Source organism: Phoca vitulina, unplaced genomic scaffold (assembly GCF_004348235.1).
Source record: "Phoca vitulina isolate PV1807 unplaced genomic scaffold, GSC_HSeal_1.0 scaffold5, whole genome shotgun sequence".
Lineage (NCBI taxonomy): Eukaryota > Metazoa > Chordata > Mammalia > Carnivora > Phocidae > Phoca > Phoca vitulina.
Genome location: NW_022589708.1, coordinates 11,874,218 through 11,894,096, shown reverse-complemented (window position 1 = coordinate 11,894,096; position 19,879 = coordinate 11,874,218). Strand labels below are relative to the sequence as shown.

Here is a 19,879-nt window from a genome sequence, read left to right as displayed (position 1 = left end):
TTTTTTTTTTTTTTTTTTTTAAAGATTTTTTTTTTTTATTTATTTATTTGAGAGAGAATGAGAGAGAGCAAGCACATGAGAGGGGGGAGGGTCAGAGGGAGAAGCAGACTCCCTGCCGAGCAGGGAGCCCGATGCGGGACTCGATCCAGGGACTCCAGGATCATGACCTGAGCCGAAGGCAGTCGCTTAACCAACTGAGCCACCCAGGCGCCCGGCCCTTGCTCTTTTTGTCCTCAGATAAAAACCATAGTAAGTCTGTGACTTATAAAAGTTACCTAAATTCTTGTCTTTGGTGATTAAGTACTTTTGATTGTGATAGCCTGCCATCATCATAGTAATGGGTTTTAGAAGCATTGACAGCAACCTAAGCAACTCCTTCTTGTGTTGATGAGGGTGCAAGGCCCAAAGAGGGCCAGTCCCTTGCTGAGGAACTCAGACCCCGGCCCCCCCCCACCAGGGTCCTCCCTTTACCACCCTGGCTGCTGGAATAAACTTCTTGTTACGAGGTTAATGCATCAGCATATTCACCAGACAGTATTTATTCATTGCTCGGTTACATTGCATGGATTTATGTTTTATGTGCAGTTTGGGAGTTTGATATTGCAGCTGGATTAGGAACCTCTTATCTGCAGATCCAATCTTTCCATTGCCTTAATTTCATATGCCCTGTCACAAGTTTTTCTTTTTTCATTAAGTATTGATTAATGTTCCCTGTGCGGCTGAAATCAACCAGTGCAGCGATGGCATGTAGCTCATTAAGGTTTGAGTCCTTTATTGTACACAGGGAGATTGTTTTTTTCCTACTTGCCAGTCTTGCAAAGAGAGACACAGAGGCGAGGCTTGAGGGTAGATCAGCTCTCGTTCCCCACTTCCTCTCTGTTTTACTCATGTGGGACCTTTTGCATCTGTTCTTCCTTGCCTTTCTCGTGCTGTTCCACCAACCGTCACATCTCTTGGCTTCGCCAGCGGCTGTGTGTCCTTAAGTCTTAGTTCCAGTGCTGCGCTTTCCAGGAAATGTTCCCTGGCCTCTGAAGCTGGGTTGGTTATTCACCCCTGTAAGGTTCCTTGGCACTTGGTACTTGTCCCTGTGGTGGCCTGTGTTTGTATTATTGTTGAGTGTTTCCTTCCCTTTTATCCTCCACTAAATTGAAGTTTCTCAGGGTTGGCATGTGTTGTATGTGTGTATGCGTGTAGCCAGCATTTAATAAATATTGGTAGAATGTGTGACTGAAAATGTAGGTGAAGAGGTGGAGGGTCGAGGGAGTCGTGGGTGGATTGTTGCGCTGGGTGACAGCATCACGGATGCTGTGACCCACTTAGGGGAGGGGATCTGCCAGTCGCCAGGCCACCGTGGAGACTCAGGCTCAGGGCAGTGGCCCTCCTCTCCTCTCTGTGACCCCTGTGGTATTTCACACCGTTCCCTGTGTCTCTGGCCCTCCACAACACCTTTATGTTGGTTGTAAAAAAGAATGACACTGAGAAAAATTCCCCAGAACCATTTGGCAGCAAGTAAACAATGGATCAAGAAGTTAACTCTTACAGTGTCCAGTTTGCTTCTTTAATACTTGAGCTTAATGAATTTTTTATTCAAGCAGAAGAACTTCCCTCATTCTGGGACTGTTCATGCCACTGTACTTTCCTCACTTATTTTGGAATATGAGTGAAAGAGAAATTTTTCATCTTGCGGAAGAGGGATTTCACATATCCCAGGGGCTTTACTTCCCTTCGCTTTGTGAAATGATCTGTTTTTGTTTTTTTTTTTTTTTAAAGATTTTATTTATTTATTTGAGAGAGAGAGAATGAGAGAGAGCACATGAGAGGGGATAGGGTCAGAGGGAAAAGCAGACTCCCTGCCGAGCAGGGAGCCCGATGCGGGACTCGATCCAGGGACTCCATGGATCATGACCTGAGCCGAAGGCAGTCGTTTAACCAACTGAGCCACCCAGGCGCCCTGAAATGATCTGTTTTTGTTCCATTTTTGAATTCTGGTTTAGATGTTGAAAGCCCTCAATGAATTTTTATTTTAGCGCTCGAGCCCAGTTTTTGAGTGAATATAGTTTAGTTAGGCCAATTTCATAATTCTTAGGAAGGATGTAGTTAATGGATTTACACAGTAAGTCCCAGTTATATTTGTCTACACCACAGATAGAATTATATTTCCTGTTCTTAACATATTTCTTTTTACCACTGCATGCGCAAGGGGAGGGGATCTTGTTCTAATTCCTTACCCCAGTGTTTTGGGGAAGGGATCACTGTCCTTAATGTTTGTTTTTCTCAGGGAGGGTGGCCATCAACACGGAAGGCTGGAGTGGTTGGTAGACAGCCCGCCTGTCCCCAAGAAGAGGGTTGTGAGGGAAGTGAGGAGTGCTATGAACCGGGTTGGGGGGTAGGGGTGGAATCTTACTGTTTGGTGACCCTAACAGTCTCCCATTTTGAGGTGATGGAATCTTTGTTGCCCTACCCCTCTCTCTGTCAAACTTGTATCTAAACGGACTGCTCTGTCTTGTGTGTGTGTGTGTGTGCGTGTGTGTTGTTTTTAATGAAGGAGCCATATTGAATAGTTTTCTTGATAAAGAAGATTGAGGTACTATTTGTCTAAATCTGTTTTTAAGAAAAATGTCAACACCTTGTAGCTATAATCCTACAGCCAAGTTGATATGAACCTCCTTTTCACTTGATTTCCTAAGTTGTATTATAAATTTAGCAATTCTCAAATTCCTTTTCCTTGGCAATTTTTGTACAGTTGAAAAATTTTACAAGCATATAGATGATCAGGCAGTTACTTAACTCACAGCAAATTGAGCCTAGATAACCAAAGTGATCTATAATTCTAGTTAAAATAGATCTAAATCAGCAATGAAAGTAGAGTTCCTTAAAGATATTAAAGATTCTCTCACTTAGAGGATCTTAGGAGAAGGCTGCTGCAGGAGAGTAAAATTAGTCCTGGACCAGCTGAAGTCCTGCAGAACCCCAGGCCAAGAGTTAGCAGTGTGACATTGCACTAACCGACTAGAGATCCAGTCAGAGTCCTGAGGACAGCTGATTGAGTAGAAATCTCTGGTTACCGTGAGGTACATGGTGGCCTTCTACAGACTCTGGCCTCACAGTTAAAGGAAATAGTATATTCCAGCAACTGGAAATTCTTGTGCATTGCTGGTGAGAGTTTCAATTTGGAAAATAGTTGGTTATTAAGTAGTAAAATGAAAATACATCTACCCTATGACTCAGATTCCACTCCTAAGAAACATAGATAAGAATGTTCATAGTAGCATTATTTCTAGTAGCTCTAGGAACAACCCATATGTTCAGCTGTAGAATGGATAAATCAGTTGTGTAGACATACAGGTGAATGCTTTTCACAATCGAAATGAATCCTGTAGCAGGCACGTGCAACAACATGGGTGAATCTTGGGCATATAGTGTTTAGTGAAAAAGCCAGGCATGAAGGAATTTATATTGTATGATTTCATTTATATGAATTTCAAAAAGTAGACCAAATTGAAATCACATGTTGAGCGATTCATGCTTAGGTGTTGAAACTCTTTGGAGGGTTGTGGGAGAATACAGTAGTAAGGAGGGCATACCAGAGAGCTTCCAGGATGCTGGCAAGTTCTAGTTATTGACCTAAGTGCTAATAACTCTAGTGTTTACTTTGTGATAATTCATTAAGCTGTATATTTTGTTTTGTCCTTGTATCTGTAAGGGTGTCAGTAGAAAACAGATTTTAAGATGAGTCAAGGAGGGCTTATTCATGAGGATCTCATGATACAAGAATGGAACCTCGTGAGGAAAGGGGAAACTGGCAGGACTGTTGCCTTGTGGTGCCCCCTCCCCCCACCCCGTTTGGCATGAAGAGATACAGGGCGGGAGAGGTTACTAGAACTTGGAGGGAGGGGAACCTGCCTGGAGAACAGTAGTGACTTTCTGTTGAGGGAACCTTGCAAGAAGGAGGGAACCAGGGGAATAAGTCCCCCAGCCTCGGGCTTCTCTCCCCTGAAATCTGCTCTGAGGCTCCCGTTAGCAGGACCCAGTGGAAGCCGGGGGCCCGGAGCCTTCGGATGCAATCTGTACCCTCAGCTTCTTGGACAGAGCAGGGTGGAGAAGGGAAGAGAAGCCAGTGGATTTCCCCACATGCTGCACTTTTTGTATGTGTGTTACATTTCATATTCAAAAAGGTTTTTGTTTTGTTTTTTTTTAAACTTGTGCTTTGAGTTGGCAAAGACTGGGTTCAGTGTCTCTGCCTCTTGGAAGCTGTTTCTGCGAGTAATTTTTTTAAACACCTTGTCTCGGTTCTTACCTGTGAATCATCTCATTCCTTAGAGCTTATGCAAAGTACCTGTTTTAGACACCAAAATACTAGTTCTCTTTGTCTCTCTCCTGCCTGAAATGTCCCCCCTTTTTTTTCTGTGGCACGTTTACATTTTTCCTGGGAATTTTCAGACTGGGAATGGTTAGTGTGGGAGCTCTACCTCTGCCGCTAATTAATTCGCCGAGTTATCTTAAAAAAAAGTTCATTTCTCTGATCACCACTCTCCCCATCTGGCAGAAAGGGGAGTTTGGATAAGGCTTCCTGGAAAGGCCTCCCTCCCACCTTTGGCACCTCACAGCTCTAAGGAACTCTTCCCACTGCGGTGAGTATTTTCTCTTTGTCTCTGTCTGAATTTTTGTAGGCCTACAGATGAGAGACATGGGCCAGAACTTGGGGCGCTGTGCCCTCATATCGCTGCACAGAAACCTCAGTGTGTCCAGGATTCATTTGGGGAAACCTCATGCCAGGGAGCCCTGAAATGTGTGTGTAGGTGTCTGGGGCTTCCTCCCAAGCAAAGCACCCAGAGCCCTGAGGGGTTTGCGCACTTCTGGCCTTTGCCCTCCATCCATGTCTCAAGTTGTGGCGGTGTTCTTTAGTGTGTGTGTTTTTACCTCCTTTTCCATTTAAGTCAACTTTACTGCTCTTAACAGATTTTATTTCATTTATTCTTTATATGGTTATCCATTTCTAGTAGCTTGTTCGATGGTCGCAGCTAATTTGCCCATCTACTTTGACCTTTCTCCTATAACCGTTCCTTTTATATACGGCAGACAGCAGGTGTGGTTTTGAGAACACGCCAGGTCCAGGCCGCCCTCTGTCAGTCACATGGTCCCCCACCCTCTCCCGGGAGACCTGTCGTTCTTGGTGGCCGAGAACCTCATGGAGACATTATAATCAGCCTGCAGAGGAAGACACAAAGATGGCACGGGCTTTTTGTTTCCTTGGTAATAAAACTGCACTGATTTCTCGGTTACTCAGAAGCACTTTTTGCCAGAACTCACTCTCTTATGCTTAAAAAATTAATGTGGTCCCAGTGACGAGTCAGTTGAATTTTTGCAGTGATGCTATCTTCTTATTGCTTATACTTTTCTTGTGGATATTCTTTTTTTTTTTTAATTTTAAATAGGCTCCACACCCAATGTGGGGCTCAAACTCACAGCCCCGAGGTCAAGTCACATGCTCTACCAACTGAGCCACCCCAGTGCCCCTTGTGTGGATATTCTTGATGAGAAATGTATGACCTTTGGCTCATACAGCCTCTTGCCGCCAGCAAGCCACATGGTCTAAAAGAAGCTCAATAGACAGGGGAAGGGAGCAGGTAGGTAGTACGACGCTCAGAGAGCCACAGGGCAGCCTGCAGGGGTGTATGTTTGGATCAAGGTTCTGCCTCTCGTGTAGGCTTTATTCTCCTAACAGTAATCACGGGTTCTTAGAACTGGGAGTTAGAGGTGCCTGGGATGTCTGTTCCTCCCTTGATGGCACTCTCTTCTCTCGTGTCACTCTTTGTGTGTCCGTCTTGTTAACGAGCCCCTGGCACCTCCATCTTCAGGGACTTCAGAGCACCCAACAGAATGCTTTGCATTTAGTAGGCCCTTAGTAAATAGGCTATAGATTTGACTAGTGTTTGTGTGTTTCTTTTTCTGTAAGAAAGAAAACTATGCCATGTCCCCAGAACTGAATGCCTCATGTTTCTAGGTAGATAGGATCACAAAGACCTATCAAGCCAAAGAATGAGACAGAAAAAAGAGATTGGGGTTGGTGGAGTACCAGCCCTCGGGGGAAAGTGTTTGGGCAGGAGAAACATTTGTTATGTCGGAGAAGTTCAGATCATTTATTTATGTAGGAGAACCTGCACAGTTAATGGTGCGGAAAGTAGTTTTAGATTGCTCATGTGTGTTATCTCATTTTCCCGCACTTTGACATTTCGAGGCTGCATGACATAAACACCGTGCTTTCACTGCCACCTACAGATGATTAGATGGTTTTGAAGCTCTTCACCTTTACCTGATTTGAAGTCTTGTTGAGATTGGAATAAAATTTTTATTTTTATTTATTTATTTTTGAAATAAATTTAAAAACCTTTTAATTGGTAGAAGGTAATAAAAATATTTTAATGTTAATTTCTAAGTATTTCTGTATTCTGTAGTATTCGGTAATAGACAGGTCTCCTCATTCCTCTAATAAAACATTTTGGCTTATAGACCATATCTGCCTTCATTGCGTGTTACCTTTGTTAGGAAACCGTTTTCCTCTGTAGGACATTGTACCCCTGGGTTAGGGCCCTGAGAAGCTTCCATTTTAAATGTTATTTGTGCCCAATATTAAGAGTTAAACATAAAGTTGGCCTTGGAACAAATTTGATGCGGTTTTTAAAATGTTTTAATTGTGGGAAAATAACGTGAAATTGACTGTCTTAACCGTTTTTTTTTTTTTTTTAAAGATCTTATTTATTTATTTGAGAGAGAGAGACAGAGATAGCCAGAGAGAGAGCACGAGTGAGCAGGGAGGAGAGGGAGAGGCAGGCCGATGTGGGGCTCGATCCCAGGACCCTGGGATCATGACCTGAGCCGAAGGCAGACGCTTAACAACTGAACCACCCAGACGTCCCTGTCTTAACCACTTTTAAGTGTAAAGTTCAGTAGTGTTGAGTACACTCACGTTGTTGAGCAACCAGTCTCCAGAGCATCTTCCCTCCTCCTAAACAGAAACGACGTACTCATTACACAGCTAACTCCCATCCCTCCCTTCAGCCCCTGGCAGCCACCTTTCTACCTTCTAGGTACCTCACTGAGGAGGAATCATACAGTACTTGCCCTCTGTGACTGGCTTATTTCACTGAGCATAATGTCCTCAAGGTTCATGCACGTTGTAGCACGTGTCTGAGTTTCCTTCCTTTTTAAGGCTGACTATTCAGTTGTATGAATATGCCGCATTTTGTTAATTCATTCTGCTGTTGATGGACACTTGGGTTGCTTCCACCTTTTAGCTCTTAGGACTAATGCTGCTATGAACATGGGTATATAACTATCTCTTCGAGACCCTGCTTTAAATTCTTTTGGGTGTGAATTTCTGGATCATATGGTAATTCTATTTTTAGTTTTTGAGGAACCACCACACTGTTTTCTGTAATGGCTACACCATTTTACATTTCCACCAATAACGCACAAGGGTACAAATTTCTCCATGTCCTTGCCAACACTTGTTATTTTGTTTTGTTTTGATAATAGCAATTCTAATGGGTGTGAGGTGGTATCTCATTGTGCTTTTGATTTCCATTTCCCTGATGATTAGCGATGTTGAACGTCTTTTCATGTGCTCATTGGCCATTTGTATATCTTCTTTGGAAAATGTCTGTTCACATTCTTTGTCCGTTTTTTAATCAGGTTGTTCTTTGTTGAGTTGTAGGAGTTCTTTATATTTTCTAAATAATAATAATCCCTTAGCAGATGTATGATTTGCAAATATTTCCTCTTATTCCATAGGTTGCCTTTTTACTCTGAGTGTGCCCTGTGATGTACAGAAAATTTTTTGGCTTGGTTTATCGTTTATCATATTCTCATGATAAGGTTGAATTGAAAAGCTTTAAATTTTTAAATGTTAGGGTAGGGTAGATTTTCCTAAGTAAAATCCACGTATTTTTAAAGGACCTTTCCCAGTGATTTAATCTGAAGAGTACCTCTAGTGCTCAACATCTTTCTTTCATCCAGGAGGGTGTAAAATAGGGTAGGCAGAAACAAGCTCTGTTGTAGAATTGGCTTACTTCAGAGCCTTCCACTTGCAAGAGCTTTTTTCTTATGCTCTGAAAATCGTTTGTCTCTATTATTACAATAATAGGAAAATAAAGAAGAGCATTTACCTTCCTATAGTGTTTTTGTTCCCTGTTCCTGATTGATATTTATCAATGATTTCTTTAAAAATATAGCATGTCTGCTCATCAGATTTTCAAATTACAAAAGCTGGGAAGATATTTTAGTAGTGGTAGAAGCTAAGCTCTTGTGTGTTGTGTGTCTTTTTAAAAAAATATTTATTTATTTGAGAGAAAGCATGCTCACACGAATGGGGGGGGCAGAGGGAGAGAGAATCTCAAGCACACCCCCCACTGAGCACAGGGCCTTACAGAGAGGCTCCATCCCACAACCCCGAGATCCTGACCTGAGCTGGAGTTTATGACCTGAGCTGAAACCAAGCGTCACTCTCAACTGACTGAGCCACCAGGTGTCCCTGGGCTAAGCTCTTGGGACGAAGAAGCCCTGAATGCAGTGGCTCGAGAACACAGAGGTCTGTTTCTCTTTGTAACACCCTTGCTGGGTGAGCGAGCTCTGTTCTAGAAGTCATGAAGGGACTGAGCTGGTAGGACTCAATCATCCTCCAGGGTGGGTCTCATTGTTTCCATTTCCAGCCTGGAGTTAGGAGGGAAGTCCAGGATGAGGGATTAGGAGTTAGGAGGGAAGTCCAGGATGAGGGATTGCTTTTTCACCAGGTGCTTTGGAAATTGTAAATGCCACTCCTGCTCACACACCTTTGGCAAGAACTTGGTTATGTGGCCTCACCTAATCGTAGGGGAGGCTGGGAAACAATCCTTAGCAAGGCAGCCAAATCCCTAGAGATAAGGGAGAAATTGATTTTGGGGGGAACTGCTAGTTGTGTCTTCAAAGAGCAGTAGCTATGACACATTAGCTGGTTTAGTAACCTGGAGGCATGGGCCCACAATCAACATATAAAACACTGAAGAGAGAACATCAGGTCTATCTCTTCAGCCTACAAAAATCAGCTGTGGGGCACTGAATGGCATAGTTGTTGCTTTGGCGGTCCTGTTTGGAAAAGCCACAGGAAGCCTGTGAAATGGTACCATGACATGCCGCGAGTTACCACTAACGTGCTTGTAGATGCCATACGCAGTAGTACAGGGCAACAGGGGCAGCTCTGGTGGTCCTGGTCAGCATCGGGACGGGGCGAGGACGCAGACCTGCATGTGAGTAACAGTTGAGAGAGCAGGCAGTGTTTATTCCGGAGAGGAGAAGATAGGGCAGGAGAACAATCTTCAGTTATTGATTGGGCTGCTTTATGAATGTGGAGTTAAAAACTGGGGGTGGAGCGTGGCCAAGGGTGAATTAAGACTACAGGGAGATGCTACAGGAAGTTATTGGACTCGGTAAGGAGTAACTCTTTGGCACTCACGGCCTCAAGGCAAAGTGATACCCTGGGGAGATGCTGAATCACGGACACTGAAGATACTCAAGCAGTGGCTGGGAAAGCAGTGGGCAGGGGTGTTGTCTACGAAGTCCACACACTGAGCACGTGGCAGGAGTGGAGCCCCTGTGAAAGCCCTTTAAACCCTCAGCATCTCTGATTCTGTGTTCTCCTGTACTGTGAGATTCACTATACACACACACACACACACACACACACACACACACACACTGGAATATTCATTTAAAAAGAAAGAAATCCTGCCATTTGTGACAATATGGATGGGCATTGAGGGCATTATGCTAAGTGAGATATATGAAAATTTTTTTATTATGTTAATCACCATACATTACATCATTAGTTCTCGATGTAGTGTTCCATGATTCATTGTCTGCGTACAACACCCAGTGCTCCATGCAGAACGTGCCCTCCTCAATACCCATCACCAGGCTAACCCATCCTCCCACCCTCCTCCCCTCTAGAACCCTCAGTTTGTTTTTCAGAGTCCATAGTCTCTCATGGTTCATCTCCCCCTCCGATTTCCCCCCCTTCATTCTTCCCCTCCTGCTATCTTCTTCTTCTGCTTTTTTTTTTTTTTAACATATAATGTATTATTTGCTTCAGAGGTACAGATCTGTGATTCAACAGTCTTGCACACTTCACAGTGCTCACCATAGCACATACCCTCCCCAATGTCTATCACCCAGCCATCCCATTCCTCCCACCCCACACCACTCCAGCAACCCTCAGTTTGTTTCCTGAGATTAAGAATTCCTCATATCAGTGAGGTCATATGATAAACATGTCTTTCTCTGATTGACTTATTTCGTTCAGCATAATACCCTCCAGTTCCATCCACGTCGTTGCAAATGGCAAGGTTTCATTCTTTTTGATGGCTGCATAATATTCCATTGTATATATATACACCACATCTTCTTTATCCATTCATCTGTCGATGGACATCTTGGCTCTTTCCACAGTTTGGCTATTGTGGACATTGCTGCTATAAACTTCGGGGTGCATGTACCCCTTCGGATCCCTACATTTGTATCTTTGGGATAAATACCCAGTAGTGCAATTGCTGGATCGTATGGTAGCTCTATTTTCAACTTTTTGAGGAACCTCCATACTGTTTTCCAGAGTGGCTGCACGAGCTTGCATTCCCACCAACAGTGTAGGAGGGTTCCCCTTTCTCCGCATCCCTGCCAACATCTGTCATTTCCTGACTTGTTAATTTTAGCCACTCTGACTGGTGTGAGGTGATATCTCATTGAGGTTTTGATTTGGATTTCCCTGGTGCTGAGCGATGTTGAGCACTTTTTCATGTGTCTGTTGGCTGTTTGGATGTCTTCTTTGGAAAAATGTCTGTTCATGTCTTCTGCCCATTTCTTGATTGGAACATTTGTTCTTTGGGTGTTGAGTTTAAGAAGTTCTTTATAGATTTTGGATACTAGCCCTTTATCTGGTATGTCATTTGCAAATATCTTCTCCCATTCTGTCGGTTGTCTTTTGGTTTTGTTGAGTGTTTCTTTTGCTGTGCAAAAGCTTTTTATCTTGATGAGGTCCCAATAGTTCATTTTTGCCCTTGCTTCCCTTGCCTTTGGCGATGTTTCTAGGAAGAAGTTGCTGCGGCTGAGGTCGAAGAGGTTGCTGCCCGTGTTCTCCTTTAGGATGTTGATGGACTCCTGTCTCACGTTTAGGTCTTTCAACCATTTTGAGTCTATTTTTGTGTGTGGTGTAAGGAAATGGTCTAGTTTCATTCTGCATGTGGCTGTCCAATTTTCCCAACACCATTTGTTGAAGAGACTCTTTTTTCCATTGGACATTCTTTCCTGCTTTGTCGAAGATGAGTTGACCATAGAGTTGAGGGTCCATTTCTGGGCTCTCTATTCTGTTCCATTGATCTATGTGTCTGTTTTTGTGCCAGTACCATACTGTCTTGATGATGACAGCTTTGTAATAGAGCTTGAAGTCCGGAATTGGGATGCCACCAGCTTTGCTTTTCTTTTTCAACATTCCTCTGGCTGTTCGAGGTCTTTTCTGGTTCCATACAAATTTTAGGATTATTTGTTCCATTTCTTTGAAAAAAGTGGATGGTATTTTGATGGGGATTGCATTGAATGTGTAGATTGCTCTAGGTAGCATTGACATCTTCACAATATTTGTTCTTCCAATCCATGAGCATGGAATGTTTTTCCATTTCTTTATGTCTTCCTCAATTTCTTTGATGAGTATTTTATAGTTTTCTGAGTACAGATTCTTTGCCTCTTCGGTTAGATTTATTCCTAGGTATCTTATGGTTTTGGGTGCAATTGTAAATGGGATCGACTCCTTAATTTCTCTTTCTTCTGTCTTGGTGGTGGTGTATAGGAATGCCACTGATTTGTGTGCATTGATTTTATATCCTGCCACTTTACTGAATTCCTGTATGAGTTCTAGCAGTTTTGGGGTGGAGTCTTTTGGGTTTTCCACATAAAGTATCATATCATCTGCAAACAGTGAGAGTTTGACTTCTTCTTTGCCGATTCGGATGCCTTTTATTTCTTTTTGTTGTCTAATTGCTTTGGCTAGGACTTCTAATACCTTGTTGAATATCAGTGGTGATAGTGGACATCCCTGCCGTGTTCCTGACCTTAGGGGGAAAGCTCTCAGTTTTTCCCCATTGAGAATATTTGCTGTGGGTTTTTCATAGATGACTTTTATGATATTGAGGTATGTATCCTCTATGCCTATACTCTGAAGAGTTTTGATCAAGAAAGGATGCTGTACTTTGTCAAATGCTTTTTCTGCATCTATTGAGAGGATCATATGGTTCTTGTTCTTTCTTTTATTAATGTATTGTATCACATTGATTGATTTGTGGATGTTGAACCAACCTTGCAGCCCAGGGATAAATCCCACTTGGTCATGGTGAATAATCCTTTTAATGTACTGTTGGATCCTCTTGGCTAGTATTTTGGTGAGAATTTTTGCATCCGTGTTCATCAAGGATATTGGTCTGTAATTCTCCTTTTTGATGGGGTCTTTGTCTGGTTTGGGGATCAAGGTAATAGTGGCCTCATAAAACGAGTTTGGAAGTTTTCCTTCCATTTCTATTTTTTGGAACAGTTTCAGAAGAATAGGTAGTAATTCTTCTTTAAATGTTTGGGTAGAATTCCCCTGGGAAGCCATCTGGCCCTGGGCTTTTGTTTGTTGGGAGATTTTTGATGACTGCTTCAATTTCCTTAGTGGTTATAGGTCTGTTCAGGTGTTCTATTTCTTCCTGGCTCAGTTTTGGTAGTTGATACATCTCTAGGAATGCATCCATTTCTTCCAGATTATCTAATTGGCTGGCATATAGTTGTTCATAATATGTTCTTATAATTGTTTGTATTTCTTTGGTGTTGGTTGTGATCTCTCCTCTTTCATTCATGATTTTATTTATTTGGGTCATTTCTCTTTTCTTTTTGATAAGTCTGGCCAGGGGTTTATCAATCTTGTTAATTCTTTCAAAGAACCAGCTCCTTGTTTTGTTGATCTGTTCTACTCTTCTTTTGGTTTCTATTTCGTTGATTTCTGCTCTGATCTTTATTCTTTCTCTTCTCCTCTGGGTTTAGGCTTTATTTGCTGTTCTCTCTCCAGCTCCTTTAGGTGTAGGGTTAGGTTGTGTATTTAAGACCTTTCTTGTTTCTTGAGAAAGGCTTGTATTTGCTATATACTTTCCTCTTAGGACTGCCTTTGCTGCATTCCAAAGATTTTGACTGTTTTCATTTTCATTTGTTTCCATGAATTTTTTAAATTCTTCTTTAATTTCCTGGTTGACCCATTCATTCTTTAGTAGGATGCTCTTTAGCCTCCATGTATTTGAGTTCTTTCCGACTTTCCTCTTGTGATTGAGTTCTAGTTTCAAAGCATTGTGGTCTGAAAATATGCAGGGAATGATCCCAATCTTTTGGTGCCGGTTGAGACCTGATTTGTGACCTAGGATGTGATCTATTCTGGAGAATGTTCCATGGGCACTAGAGAAGAATGTGTATTCTGTTGCTTTGGGATGGAATGTTCTGAATATATCTGTGAAGTCCATTTGGTCCAGTGTGTCATTTAAAGTCTTTATTTCCTTGTTGATCTTTTGCTTAGATGATCTGTCCATTTCAGTGAGGAGGGGTGTTAAAGTCCCCCACTATTATTGTATTGTTGTCGATGTGTTTCTTTGCTTTTGTTATTAATTGCCTTATATAATTGGCTGCTCCCATGTTAGGTGCATAGATATTTACAATTGTTAGATCTTCTTGTTGGATAGACCCTTTAAGCATGATATAGTGTCCTTCCTCATCTCTTCTCTTATTATAGCCTTTGGTTTAAAATCTAATTTGTCTGATACAAGAATTGCCACCCCAGCTTTCTTTTGATGTCCATTAGCATGGTAAATGGTTTTCCACCCCTTCACTTTCAATCTGGGGGTGTCTTTGTGTCTAAAATGAGTCTCTTGCAGACAGCATATCGATGGGTCTTGTTTTTTAATCCAATCTGATAGCCTGTGTCTTTTGATTGGGGCATTTAGCCCATTTACTTTCAGGGTAACTATTGAAAGATAAGAATTTAGTGCCATTGTATTGCCTGTAAGGTGACTGTTACTGTATATTGTCTCTGTTCCTTTCTGGTCTATGTTGCTTTTAGGCTCTCTCTTTGCTTAGAGGACCCCTTTCAATATTTCTTGTAGGGCTGGTTTCGTGTTTGCAAATTCCTTTAGTTTTTGTTTGTCCTGGAAGCTTTTTATCTCTCCTTCTATTTTCAGTGACAGCCTAGCTGGATATAGTATTCTTGGCTGCGTATTTTTCTCATTTAGTGCTCTGAATATATCATGCCAGTCCTTTCTGGCCTGCCAGGTCTCTGTGGATAGGTCTGTTGCCAATCTAATGTTTCTACCATTGTAGGTTACAGATCTCTTCTCCCGAGCTGCTTTCAGGATTTTCTCTTTGTCTCTGAGACTCGTAAGTTTTACTATTAGATGTCGGGGTGTTGACCTGTTTTTATTGATTTTGAGAGGGGTTCTCTGTGCCTCCTGGATTTTGCTGCCTGTTTCCTTCCCCAAATTAGGAAAGTTCTCTGCTATAATTTGCTCCAATATACCTTTTGCCCCCCTCTCTCTTTCTTCTTCTTCTGGGATCCCAATTATTCTAATGTTGTTTCGTCTTATGGTATCGCTTATCGCTCGAATTCTGCCCTCGTGATCCAGTAGTTGTTGATCTCTCTTTTTCTCAGCTTCTTTATTTTCCATCATTTGGTCTTCTATATCACTAATTCTCTCTTCTGCCTCAATTTATCCTAGCAGTTAGAGCCTCCATTTTTGATTGCACCTCATTAATAGCCTTTTTGATTTCGACTTGGTTAGATTTTAGTTCTTTTATTTCTCCAGAAAGTGTTTCTCTAATAACTTCCATGCTTTTTTCAAGCCCAGCTAGTATCTTTAAAATCATCATTCTGAACTCTAGTTCCAACATCATACTAATGTCCGTATTGAGTAGGCCCCTGGCAGTAGGTACTGCCTCTTGTTCTTTTTGTTGAGGTGATTTTTTCCATCTTGTCATTTTGTCCAGAGGAGAACAGATGAATGAGAGAACAAAATGCTAACAGGGTAACAACGTCCCCAGAAAATATACTCTAAACAAATCAGAAAAGACCTGAAACCGGGGGAAAAGAAAGGGAAAGAAAGGAAAAAGATAAAAACAAACAAAAACAGAACAAAACAAAAAAAACAATATGATCAGATATGATCAGGCTGGTGCATAGATCAGTGCCACACAGTAGATTTTGGGTGTATTTTTGTCTGTTAGAAGAAAGTGCCTCCCAAAATTTTAAAGAAAGAAAAACTTATATATGTACAAAAATAAGGGTTAATACGATGAAGGGATGGAATATGACTGTAAAGATGAAAATTATATAAGATTTTATAAGAGGAATTGATAAGAAGTTGTTTGAAAAAAGAAAGAAGAGGATTTAAAAATAAATAAATAAAGGGAGAGAATATGATCAGGCAGGAGACTAGAACAAAGCCATACATTAGAGATTTAGGGTATATTTTGATCTGTTAGAAGAAACTGTATCTCAAAGTTTTAAAGAGAGAACAACTTATATATATATATATATATACGCCAAAAATAAGGGTAACTACTATGAAGGGATAGAATATGACTCTAAAAATGAAAAATAAAAATGTTTTTTTAATAAAGGGATTGATAAGATGTTGGTTGAAAAAGGGAAAAAGAAAAACTCAAAAAAAAAGTTAAAAAAAATTAACTTTGAAAAACTAAAGAATCATGGTAAAAAAGCCATGAATTCTATGTGCAGTATTCCCCTAGCGCTGGAGTTCTGCTGTTCTCACTGATCGGTAAACTTGGTCTTGGCTGGCTGTTCTTGCTGATCATCTGGGGCAGGGGCCTGTTGCCGTGGTTCCCAAATGTCTTTGCCGGAGGCGGAATTGCCCCACCCTTGCTGGTCCGGGCTAAGTAATCTGCTCGGGTTTGCTCTCAGGAGGTTTTGTTCCTGCAAGCTTTCCATACAGCTTTGGAGGCCGAGAGTGAAAATGGCGCCCTCCCAATCTCCGCCCCGGAGGAGCCGAGAACTCGGGGCCCCGCTCCTCAGTGCGCCCCCAGAGAAAAGCAGTCAGTCACTCCCGTCTCCCTGGTCTCCGGCCGCACTCCGTGCTCACCCGGCCTGTGCCCGAGCATTTCTGTCTCTGGCACCCGACCCCGTGTGGAGTCTCCCAACCCAGCAGATCTCTGCGGTGTGCTCCCGCGCTGCTCCTCTCAGGGGGAAGGGGAGTCTCCCCGGATCTGCCGCTTGTTGGGTCCCTGCTGGAGGAGCAGTGGCCCGACTGTGCAGTGGATCACGGTTTATGGGAACCCCGAGCTGAGAGCCCACTCCTCGGCTCTGTCTCTGCAGCCGGCTTCCCCGCTCCGATACCCGGGAGCGCTGCTGCACTCAGGCACCCCCGGTCTTTCTGTGACCCCGAGGGTCCTGAGACCACACTGTCCCAGCGAGGGTTCCACCCCCCGCTTAACCACTGGAGCGACATCCCTCAGCGGAGCAGACTTCTAAAAGTTCCGATTTTGTGCTCCGCTGCTCTATCACTTGCCGGTAGCTGCTGATGGAGGCTCCCTCCCCCGCCGTCTATCCTCCCGAATATCGCCTCGGATTCACTTCTCCGAACGTTCTACCTTCCAGAAAGTGGTTGCTTTTCTGTTCAGAGAGTTGTTGCTGTTCTTTTCTTCGATCTCCTGTTGAGTTCGTAGGTGTTCAGAATGGTTTGATCCCTATCCAGCCGAATTTCTGGGACCAGAAGAAATGCAGGTCTCCTACTCCTCCCCTAAGTGAGATAAGTCAGAGAAAGGTACTGTATGATATCACTCAATAATGAGAAGTTTTATTTTACTTTATTTTTTTTTAAAGATTTTATTTATTTGAGAGAGAGAAAGAGAGCACAAGCAGGGGGAATGGCAAGCAGAGGGAGCAGGAGAAGCAGGCTCCCCACTGAGCAGGGAGCCTGACTCGGGGTTCAATCCCAGGACCCTGGGATCATGACCTGAGCTGAAAGCAGATGCTTAACTGTCGGAGCCACCCAGGTGCCCCAGTAATATGAAATTTTAAACCAAACCAAACCAAACTGAGCTTATATAATATACAGAGAATAGATTGGTGGTTGCCAGAAGCAGGGGTTCAGGGATTGGGAGAAATGGGTGAAGGGGGTCAAAAGGTACAAACTTTCAGTTATAAGATACAAATAACTCCTGGCGATGTAATGTACACTGTAATGAATAGTTAATATTATATTGCAGTACTCACTTTGGCAGCACATATATAAAAATCGGAAGGATACAGAGATTAGCGTGACCCCTCTTCAAGGATAACATGCAAATTCATGAAGCATTAAAAAAAATACTGTATGTCATATTTGAAAGTTGCTAAGAAAGTAGATCTTAAAATTCTCATAATAAAATTCTCATATGAAAGAAAATTTGGGGGGCACCTGGGTGGCTTAGTCAGTTGAGCGTCCGACTCTTGATTTTAGCTCTGGTCATGATCTCAAGGTTGTGAGACCGAGCCCCGCATCTGACTCCACTCTCAGCGGGACGTCTGCTTGAGATTCTCTCCCTCTCCCTCTGCCCATCCTTCTGCTGTCTCTCTCTTTCCAAAAATAAATAAATCTTTAAAAGAAGGGAAAGAAAATTTTGTAACTAAATATGGTGACGGATATTAACTAGATGTACACGGTGATCATTTTGTAATACATATGAATATCGAATCATTATGTTGTGCACCTGAAACTAATATAATTTTTATATCAATTCTACCTCATAAAAAAAATAACAAGGACATAATTCAATGCAATATAGAGTTATTACACTATTTGAAGTAAACTATTTGTAAAATGAAGAGGTTCTGTTATTTTTCTATATAATCTAAATGATTGATTTTGCTTTCGTATGAGCAAAGAGTATTTAACAATTTTTCAAGAATATACTTCCAGGAGCGCCTGGGTGGCTCAGTCGTTAAGCATCTGCCTTCGGCTCAGGTCATGGTCCCAGGGTCCTGGGATCGAGCCCCACCTCGTGCTCTCTGTTCGGTGGGAAGCCTGCTTCTCCCTCTCCCACTCCCCCTGCTTGTGTTCATCTCTTGCTGTGTCTCTCTCTCTGTCAAATAAATAAAAAAATCTTAAATAAAAAAAGAATATATACTTCCAGAAAATACTTTAAAGATAGTTAAAGAGGAACAGAATGAAAGAAATCTTGACACCATTAAAATAAGGGTAAAATGACAAGACCTAGATAAGGAGTTGGTAGGATGACCTCTTTGAAACATTTGTAAAATAAAATATACAAAGTAATATATTTTTTTTTATATATTACTAACAGTTGTTACAGAACTTTGATATGGATTATTTAAGTTTCTGTGTTAAAGCTATTTTTCTGAAAGAATGCAGTTGGTTTTTTTTTTAAGATTTTTTTTTTTTTAAGATTTTATTTATTTGACAGAGAGAGACACAGTGAGAGAGGGAACACAAGCAGGGGGAGTGGGAGAGGGAGAAGCAGGCTTCCCGCTGAGCAGGGAGTTCAATGCGGGGCTCTATCCCAGCACCCAGGGATCATGACCTGAGCCGAAGGCAGACGCTTAACGACTGAGCCACCCAGGCGCCCCTTTTTTAAGATTTTTACTTTATTCATTTGAGAGCACAGGTAGGGGGAGAGGCAGAGGGAGAGGGAGAAGCAGACTCCCCACTGAGCTGGGAGCCCGACATGGGGCTCTATCCCAGGACCTGGGATCATGACCTGAGCTGAAGGGAGGCGCTTAACCATCTGAGGCACCCAAGCGCCCCACGTCTGCGGTGTAGTAGGCTTTGCCTGCAGTCACACTGTGAACCACTAGATGGCAGCGTGAGGCAGAACTTGATAATAGAAGCTGGCTGGGTGGTAGTGGAGAGGGTATGTGCTATGGTGAGCGCTGTGAATTGTGTTGTTGAATCACAGACCTGGACCTCTGAGAAATAATACATTATAAGTTACAAAAAGAAAAAGATAGTAGGAAGGGAAAAATAAAGGGGTGGAAATCGGAGGGGGAGACTAACCACGAGAGACTATGGACTCTGAGAAACAAACTGAGGGTTCTAGAGGGGAGGGAGGTGGGGGGATGGGCTAGCCCGGTGATGGGTATTAAAGAGGGCACGTACTGAATGGAGCACTGGGTGTTATACGCAAACAATGAATCATGGAACACTACAGCAAAAACTAATGATGTAATGTATGGTGATTAACGTAACATAATAAAATAAAATTTTAAAAAAGCTGTCACCCATATCTTTAGATGCTTTGGTGAGCATTTGTTTCACCTGGCATAGGGAGTGGTAGCCTGTTCTTTAACAGAGAATAAAACAGATGTTTCAGAGAAAAAAAAAAAAAAAGCTGTAAGCCTGTTCTGAAAGTTATTAAATGTGGCCCAAACGGTGAAATAGTTTTGTAATCAAATAAATGAGAGAGACGTTTTGTAATTGTACAAACAGCTTGAACAGCTTGGATACCCCGTGAGTATTTTTTAGAGCATGTGTACCGTAGAATTTAAAACCGGTATTGTGTATGTGTGCTTATCATTTGCTAAACTACATGACAAAGTATTTCAAGCATCATAGGTATAGCAATTGTGAAACTGCTATGATACAGATCTAATAATTTTAGGTTCTGATTATGAGTGGGCTTAATACAGCACAATTCCAAACTTGTAACTAAGCAAGGTGAGGCAACGTCCTGCTTGGCCCCAATAGTAACCTTAAGGGAAAAAAAAAATATTCCGTATCATCTGAAAATTATTGGGCCAGCCAAAGAGAATTATAAGCAGAGTTTTGTCAAAGGG

The 19,879-nt window shown here is 42.2% G+C and overlaps 1 protein-coding gene and 1 non-coding gene across 2 annotated transcripts in view; both read left to right on the top strand.

Annotated features, from left to right (window-relative positions):
* UBAC2 (UBA domain containing 2) overlaps positions 1 to 19,879 on the top strand; it is a 177,079-nt gene that overhangs the window by 42,811 nt on the left and 114,389 nt on the right. The gene's annotated exons all lie outside the window — the stretch shown is intronic.
* LOC116631820 lies at positions 17,313 to 17,416 on the top strand. The gene has a single exon (XR_004299272.1). It is a non-coding gene; the product is annotated as a U6 spliceosomal RNA (small nuclear RNA).